Here is an 8,664-nt window from a genome sequence, read left to right as displayed (position 1 = left end):
TGGGACTGGCTGCGCAAGTGGGGAGAGAGGCAGTTGGTACTCCATGCACACTGATGGGCAGGTCCCTCCTCTGCACTCTCTTGAGCTGTCCTTTCCTGTTCCTGCACTGCTCTTCCCCTCTCTCCAGATGGTGTAGAGTGCTAGGGAGAAGCAGAGTGTGGAGGCAAGGAAAACATGGTCTCAGGAAAGTTTCTCTTAGCAGAGTTTAAAGGAGCAAGGGTTATTCCAATAAGGGAAGGAAAAAGCAAAGTAGGGCTTGCTGTAATTCATCCTGCATTAAGAGAATAATGAAATGATCCTGCACTGGGCAGGAGGTACTCAGGTTAGATTTGGAAGAACTTCCTCTCTGGCAAAGAGGGCTATTAAACACAGGAAAGGAATAGAGAGTGAGAGGGAGGGACAGCTGTCCCTAAAGGCAGCAATTAATTATAGTTTCAAATGTCTGTGAGGTGGTATGGATGGTGGCATCCCTTCCTCATCTCAAGGTCTTGACCAAATTGGCTAATTCTAAAGCCCTGCCCCTACCCTCCCCCCATCCCACACCCACCACACATACTCAGCAGAAGGAGCAGGGCCTGGCTAGGTAGTGACGAGAGCAGAGAATGTGATAGGAGGGGTCCTGTGTCCTCAGCATCAGCTTACAGGACATAAGCACCTTGCCTGGTGGCACAATTTTGACTTAGCAACGTGTGATGGCAGGTTGACAGTTGGGCACCTGAGAAGGGAAGGAGGCATCAGACCTGGTGGGAGGGTTTGAGCTAGGAAAAAGCACTGACATCCTTGGGCCCTGCTGGGAACAGAACCTCAGCTACAGGAGCTGGCCTTCTCCTGTGGCTCGGAAGAAGACAAAGGGTGTCTCTGCCTACAGGTGTGCAGGAGGAGGACCAGTCAGGGGTACAAATCCTTAAAACATACAAGGATAGCTTCTAAGTCTCTGGCAACTTGACAAAAGAGCATTTGGGAGTATCTCCATAGATGGTTACATGCCATGGCTACACCTGCCCCCACACATACATGCACACACATGTGCATACACACGGACTCACTGGTCACACATCCCCCAGCCCACTCGGCTCACATAGGCAAGGAACATGCAGAGGCTTCTTTGCCCAAGATCCCTGGTAAATTCCTGGATAGCCCGCTGGCCCGCTTTGCTCCATCCCTGCCTCTCCGTTATCCCTTTCCACCTCCCTCTCCACCCCAGCCTTGCTCCCTGCCTGCTCCTTGGAACAACCAGGGCACTGTGGGAGGTGGGCTGAGGCCGACACTTGCCACGCCCTTCGACCAGGCAGCAGTACCTGACAGGTGGGGCCGCCCTGTAGGCCGGCGCCTGAGGACCCCCATCTCCACCCCACACAGGCACCCCTGTATAGGGCAGATACCATCCGCCCCCACCAGCCATCGCCCATCCCGGGACGCCTGAAGCCAAGGACGGATCTGCATCCTCCCTGCTCCCCAGCTTGGCTCTCGGTCCCAGAGAACCGCCCCCCAACTGCCCAGCCCGGAAACAATCATCCTTTGAGAAAGGCTGCCAAGCCGGGCGCCAGGAACAGCCAGGGTGGAGGCGGGGTGGGATGGGGGTGCAGGCCGCGGAGCGACGAGCTTTAACTCCAGCGAGCCGGGGCCCGGGGGCGTCGGGACCCCGCGCGCAGCCCCTGCTCCGGAGTCTACAGCAAGAGCCTCCTCCGCTCGGAGGCTGTGTTGCGGAGGTGATGATACCAATCCCAGGGGGTCCTCGCCGGCCTCCCTCCCCGCGCCCCCCGCCTCTGCGGCCGAGATTGGTACCGACCATTAGCGGCGCGGGTCCCGCCGGCAGCTCGCGCTCGCTCGGGGCGGGGCGGGCGCGCGTGGGGGCGGGGCGGGAGGCGCTGTCACAGCCGCGGCGGCCCCGGCGCATCTGCCGCCGCCGAGGGGACTCCGCGCCGGCCCGCTCGGCTAGGCTCCGGCCCCGCGCCCAGGCCGCCCGCGCTTCCCTCTCCGCGCCCCTGGTGCCGGCCCCCTGCTTCCTCCCGCCCCCCGCGCCTCCCCTCTCCGTCTCCCCCGCCCCCCACGCCGCCCTGCCCGCGCCCTCCCGCGCGCTCCCAGGCTCCGGCCGTCGCCTCGCGGAGTCCACCAGGAGCCGGGCGGGGGCTTCGGGGCCGGGCGGGGGCTGCAGGCGAGCGGGCCGCGGACCCCGGCTATGAAGTGGCCCCCCGGGGCCCGGAGCCCGAGAGACCCCGGAGAGGGAGGTGCGCGCGGCCCAGGGCAGCAGCCGGGGGACGCCGGGGTCGGGGCGTAGCGGCCGCCGCCCGCGATGGACCGCGCCGGGAACGATCTGGACTCGCCGCCGCAGGTCAGTGCCCCCAACGCCGCCTTCGCCCCCGCGGGCGCCGCGGCCGCGCACAGAGCCCCTTTATGCGTCCCCATCAGTAACCACGCCGTGTCCTCCCGGGTGCGTGTGTGTGTGTGTGTGTGTGTGTGTGTGTGTGTCTGTGTATTGGGTTGGGTTGTGCGCACAGTGGAAGCAGCTGGAAAGGGGGCCAGGAAGGAGGCCCGGGCTGGGAGGCGCTGCCACCAAGGGGCTGAGAAACAAAACCTGGGCGCCGCCTGCCCTCCTTGGGCTGCATTAGGGGAGAGCTGGTTCTCAGCAGCTTCCAACAACTGGCCAGGCTTTTAGCTCGTTGGTCCGTTTCCATCTCAGCAGGTAGTTCCTGGGGGTCCAGAGGAGTCAGGGGCCAGCACCCCCACCGCACCCCTGCCTCCCAGTAGTCATCCCCAACGGCTCTGAGCTGCAGGCACTGGCAAGTTAACTCTCTTCACGGGACCCAGGCTCTGCAGCTCTGCTGGGGAGGCTAAGGGGCTGAGAGGTGGCAAGAAGGGGGCAAAGGGTCCTTGGGACCTTTAGTGTACCGAGGAGAAGAAAGGAGGCATGGTCAAGTTCCCCACCCTCCTCCCGCACTCGAGCTCAGACCTGACATCCTGATCCCCCAGAGTTAGAGGGTACAGCTTCCGAAAAGGAAGCTGAGAGATGAGGCAGGAAAGAAGAAAGGAGGAAACCACAGGATCCAACAGTGCCAGGGAGAGGAGGTGACAGCCTGGTACCAAGCAGCTAGAGTCAAGAGCCCCCCTCCCCTCACACACACATAAACAAGATCTTGACCAGCCTCCCCTTCCCCTTTCTCTCTCCCAGGAGGGCCTAGTCTCAGCCATGCACCATGTACATGGATTCTTGTAGAAGCTGGAGCTGAGGAACTCTGGGGATTTCTAATTCACAGACTCTGAAGGGGGCCTTGACAGTTGCTAGCCCCATGCTGGTGGGTGCAGCTCCACCTGCAAGGGTACCAATCTGGATGGAGTATCCATTGGGACCCTGAGCTTGGGTTGTGTGGCATGCGCTGTGTAAAAGGATGGGGTAGGGATGTTCTAGTGCATAGCACTGTGAAGTTGTCGTGTATGTTTGTGTGGAGATGAGAGGCACACAGCTTCCTAAGTTACTGAGGTTATGAGCGAGGTGGCCTTGCAGGACCATTGCTCTAGAGTTTCTAAAATTTGTCTTCTGTGCCTCATGTCTTGCTGCCTCTGCCAATAGCCACCACAGGGATTGAGACATTTCCTCCCAGAACCTGCTTAGCTAGTGACCAGTATTGGCCTTGCTGGACCAAACATCAAGTCCTTCCTTAATACGGAATGCAGACTCTTCCCCATGAGACCCTCAAACAGACTGTCCACTCTGCCCCGTCCATGCCAACACCCCCAAAGGTTTTGGAGCTGTGTGCCATTTTCCTCTACCCCTTTTGGTGGGAGCAAGAAGGCTTGCTAGAGTTAGTGGAACAGGGAGGGGCGGTGGGTCTGTGCCCGTTCAGCACAGGAGCCATTTCTGTGCCTGATCTGGAGACGCTTGGGAATCATCCATGTGCAGGCGTATCAGAAGCTCATATGTGCTGGATTGGATGAGTGCATATAGATTTCTAGAGGAGCAGGCACTGACTGGTCCTCCTGAAGCGTGGCGAGATAAATCACTGAGGTGGGACAGCTCCAGCAACAGGATTGGATCCTGCAGCAGAGACCAGGGGCTTCAGAGGAAGATGCTGGTAGGACTAGCCTAGTCCCTGCCCCAGGCCCCTGGACAGGCGTGGACTGTCCCACAGTAGTTTTTGAGGGGCGGGGGGACCAAGTCACTGTCCTTCCGTGCTGCAGAGCACAGGGCGATGAGGCAGGGCGGGAGTTTTGCACGTGTAAGAGATGCAGGCGAGCTGAGCGGGAGTCTAGGACAGGGGGCATGTGGGTTCAGTTTGGCTGGAAGAGAGGAGTGAGCTGGCACAGAGGTGCCTGAGAGCACTCTTCCACTGAGAACTGGAGAGAGAGGCAGGGCTCAGGAAGAGAAAGAATCTGAGAGTGTCTGAGGCTGGCAAAGAAGCCAGCATGAGACCACAGACAAAGACACAAGCACGTTCACAGAACGAAGGAGGGAGGCCCCAAGGCAGAAGTCTGGCTCGCCCAGTGGTGCTGTGGGAGCCAGCCCAGGAACCCTGCTTCCCAAGATCCCCAGTACTGGCAGTCATCCGCCTGCAGGGGCCCCGCAGTGGAGCAGTGGCATGGTCTCCTGAGGAAGGGTCTTTCTGTGGCTCTGAGGAATGCAGGTGGGTGGGAGGGAGGCCCAAAGGCAGAAGGGGACGGGCTGTGAGAGCAGGATATTCATGGAGACCCCTTGCCCAGGCCCATTCCCCAGTGCTGAGGGCTCCTCCACATGTCCTGGCCCCTGACCCACCACCCTCCTGGTCCTGGGATGCAGTGGGGTGGGGAAGGGTGTGGGCTCCGAGGAGACTTGACACCTGGGGAGAAGGAAAAAGAAAAACCCCCTTCATACACCCCAAGCCTCCAGGCAAGAAGACCTCTGGGGACCCTGCTGAAGTGCATCCAGCTTGGAAGCACTGCAGCGTGGAGCACAGGCTGGCAGCCGGGCCAGGGCATCCGTCTCTGCTCCCTTCGTGACCAGCTGAGTGGACTTGGGGAGACGGAGCCTCTGAGCCTTGGTTTCCCAGGCTGTAAACCGAGGAGCCCTCCTCTCACCAGGCCACTTTCCCATGAAGTGCTAGTTGAATGTTAATGTGTTTATTTTGTATACCCTCCCCCACATTCTTCCAGGATCTGGATGGCTGTAGAATTTGGAGTAGCAATTCTCTGGCCAACCCTGGAGTCATCACGTGGGAATCGTTGCAGTCTCTCCTGTCTCCCATGGGGCCCCCCATCTGGTTCCCCCACCTGCAGACTCTGGGCCTCGTCCAGGCCCTCCTGGGGTGCACTCTTTTGCAAGGACACTCTAGTGTCTCCTTGCCGAGCGACAGCAACAACTTTCCATGTCTAATTAGTGGTCGATGTAATCGTCCCAGTTTATCAGGCAACGGCTGTCTAAAAATGCATGCAATTTACCAGAACTCCAGTTCTGTGGCCTCTTATTCCTGCTGAAAGACGGCAAGGTGGACAGAGATCGCTCAGAATTCCGTTTGCTTCTGCACATGCTGACTGAGCGCCTACCGTGTTTCAGGCTCTGGGCCAGTGCTGGGAACATAAAGCATCAAATATCCAGAAACAGAGTTTTCTGTTTAGCTTTGGAAGGGTTATGTGGGTTGCTGCATTTTTTTTTTTTGCAGCTACAGCAAATTTACTTTTCTAATGAGGTTTAGCTACAGCCAATGTTAAACCAAGCCCGCAAGCCTGCGCTCCCTGTACACTCCAGCTGACAGCAGGGCAGCGCCTCCCGGCCACATGCCTGGCAGGGATTGCAGCTTTGCCACTGATAAGCCCAGAGTGGAGATTGTTGGTCTGGATCACCAAGAGTTGAATGGATTTGGGGGTGAACCTAGCCCGCAGGGCCGTGGATCTCACGGCTCAGTCTGAGAACCGTGGGCAGGGTTTCTCTCTTCTTGTTAAAGTGGGAAATGTGAACCATCATTACTGCTCCACGAAGGAGAGAGGGATGGAGGAAGCAGAGGGAGCAGAGACAAGAGGGCATGGCCTTGGTATTAGGAGTGGACAGGACCTGAGGTTGGGGACCTGGTTCTGTGGGTCCTTGCTGGGTGACTATGTGTGGCTGGGTGCCTTCCTTCACCTCTCCCCTTCGCTTCTCTCCATCTTCCTGCCTCTTTACAAGGCAGTTGAGCAGTCTGGCCTCTGACGCTGTGAGTGTCTTTGGGTTCAAGACTCTGGGCTGTTGCTTTGACCATCATTAAGAAACCATAGAGCCCAACACTAGATGTGGGACGGGCTGCTTTTCTTCCCATAAGGGGCAGTCCCTCAGTCACACCAGCGACATTTCAAGAGCTCACGTGGCCAGCGGCTACCGTATCGGCCAGCACAGATACAGACATTCCCAGCATCACAGAAAGTTCTACTGGAAAGTGCTGCTCTGGACTCTAGATTTAGCAAGGGGACAAAGAGCATGGACTCTGGAGCCTGACGGGGCTCCCAGCTCTGTCACTTACTAGCTGTGTGTCCATAGCACATTCCTTAACCTCTGTATGCCTCAGATTTCTCGTCTCTAAAAGGGGGCTGATAACAGGATGTTTGTGAGGCGGGCCTAGGCCATGACAGGTGACTGTGTGAATCACTGGAACATGCGACGGTGAGTGCTTTGCTCAGCAGCGTTTATTACTCGTTTAACAGTTCACTTCACAAACACTCATTGAACAGCCTGCTTTGTGCCAGGCATGAAGCCAGGTGCCAGGCTGTCAGTAATGGGCATGTGACCTTGGTTACATCTCTGACCCTTCCTGAGCTGCAGTTTTCTCACCTGCGATGGCAACGTGGCCAGATGATAACTTGCACCACTCAGCCCTGGGGAGAGAAATGGACAGGACGAGTGTGTCCTCCTTTGTAAGTCAACACTGCCATGTAAACAGGGGCTAACATGTTCGGAAGTGGATGCAACTGAAATTGTGTTTTTTTGGAATCACTCTCACCAGAAAGCATTTCCTAAGTCCTTGGAAGTTCAAAATAAAAGGAGCATATGAGGTCCCAGCTGTGACCAGCATCTTGCTGAGTAGGGATGGAGCAGGGGCTTGGAGGGGCCCTCTGCTGGGCTCACCCCCTCCCTGGTCCTGAGGGAAAGAGAGCCAGGAGTCCGATGCCCTGAGCTCAGCAGAGGGAAGTGGCCAGGAGGGAGAAGGGCCCTGGGCCTGCCAGGGTTCAGAGATCAGCTGGCCGATCAGGTACAGGCACAGCAGCGTCAGCATCTCACTGAGTGAGGGAGTCTCCCTGAGCCTCAGTCTCGTCTAAACTCTGAGGAGCATGAACCACGTGAACATTTCCCTCCCAAATTATACCACTTACCTCGGTATGCAATCCACAGAACACCCCAGGAGAGGGAGGCAAGAGAGAGAAGGGAGCCTGCCAGCCAAGTTGCTGGAAGGCAGACGGGGAGAGGAAATGAACCGAGATCAAGAATTGGCCGTCCCTAGCCACAAACTAGAGATGGACACAGGAGGCTGTCTGGCCTGCAAGGCTTCTCCCAGAATTAGGGTTCTGTGACTCTAGGTGGCTTCTTACTTTTCATAGATAAGGGAGCCGGTGCCCAGAGAGGTTCCACTCTTGTCTCAGGTCACACAGCCCTTTAGTGCTGTGTCCTGACTCTGATCTAAGTCTCCCGACTCCCTGTCCTGGCTGTCTGTCCAGCTGCCTTCCCTCTTGGCAGGACAGAGCAGTGTAGCAGGGCGGCAGGAGCAGCCTCCCAGGTCAGGGGAAGCAGCCGGCGCTGAGACCCCAGGGCCCCTTTTGCCCAGGCTGGAACATGCCTTCTCTCTCCTGACAGCTGGCCCAGGAGGACCTGCCTGCACTACCTCTGACATCGCCCTGGGGAAGGTCAGATCCTTCAGGCCCCAGGCAATGAATTAAAAATACATACAAAACTTTAATTAAATCAGTGACTCGTTGGCCTGCTATGCTGTGTCCGTGCACACTCTGACCGGGAGAACAGGTCAGCCTGGAGCTCCTCAGCCTGGGGGAACTGTTGGGACCCCAGATGGCTTGAGACTTGGGCTCTGGGACTGCCCAGCTCCCGCTCAGCCCAGACCTGAAGCCCTCAGGGTCCCCATTTGCTGACTGGGGACTCCCTGGGGGTGTCCTCTAAGCCTGAGGAAATCCTGGTCTCGTCCTTAGCACCCCTCACCCATCACCAGACTCCTGACACCCTTGAGGTAAGTGCCGACTCCCAGAGGTGTGAGCACTGTGTCCCCTGGAGACAAAGTGCCTGGAATGATGCAGCCAGTGCCAGCAGCCCACACCAGGGACCATGAGGGGACACCTCCTTCCCACGGCTTCCTGGGCACGTCCTTAGTTCCCAGCTCAGCCCCATGCTGTCTTCTCCCCTGCCCGCTTCAGGCACAGAGCACAGAGGGGGAGGGACAACCTGTTCCCTGGGAGGGACTGGCTGGCGCTCCAAGGGAGATTGACCTTCATGGCCCCAGAACCCCGGCTCCGGGTGCCAGGTCGATCCCCCTACCACCCTGCTCAGGTTGATGGACACCCTCTCCGTGTGCTATTTTCTTTCTCCATCCAAGAGTTTCTGAACTTAAGCTGAAGTGTTCTCGCCTAGCTCATCACTTGTTGATGTTACGTTCTTCTCCCCTACAAATCAGCCTCCCTCTCTCTCTCTCTCTCTCTCTCTCTCTCTCTCTCTCTCTCTCTCTC

At 57.9% G+C, this 8,664-nt stretch overlaps 1 protein-coding gene across 1 annotated transcript in view; it reads left to right on the top strand.

The window, feature by feature from the left end:
- The first annotated feature begins 2,251 nt into the window (after positions 1–2,251).
- B3GAT1 (beta-1,3-glucuronyltransferase 1) overlaps positions 2,252–8,664 on the top strand; it is a 28,597-nt gene continuing 22,184 nt past the window's right edge. The window contains exon 1 of the mRNA XM_046638014.1: positions 2,252–2,332. The gene's annotated coding sequence lies outside the window, so the exon portion shown is untranslated. The remainder of the gene's footprint in view (positions 2,333–8,664) is intronic.

The sequence above is a fragment of the Equus quagga genome, chromosome 14 (assembly GCF_021613505.1).
Source record: "Equus quagga isolate Etosha38 chromosome 14, UCLA_HA_Equagga_1.0, whole genome shotgun sequence".
NCBI classification, from domain to species: Eukaryota; Metazoa; Chordata; class Mammalia; order Perissodactyla; family Equidae; genus Equus; species Equus quagga.
The sequence above is the reverse complement of the archived record's forward strand: the minus strand, read 5'-3'. Positions and strand labels throughout refer to the sequence as shown.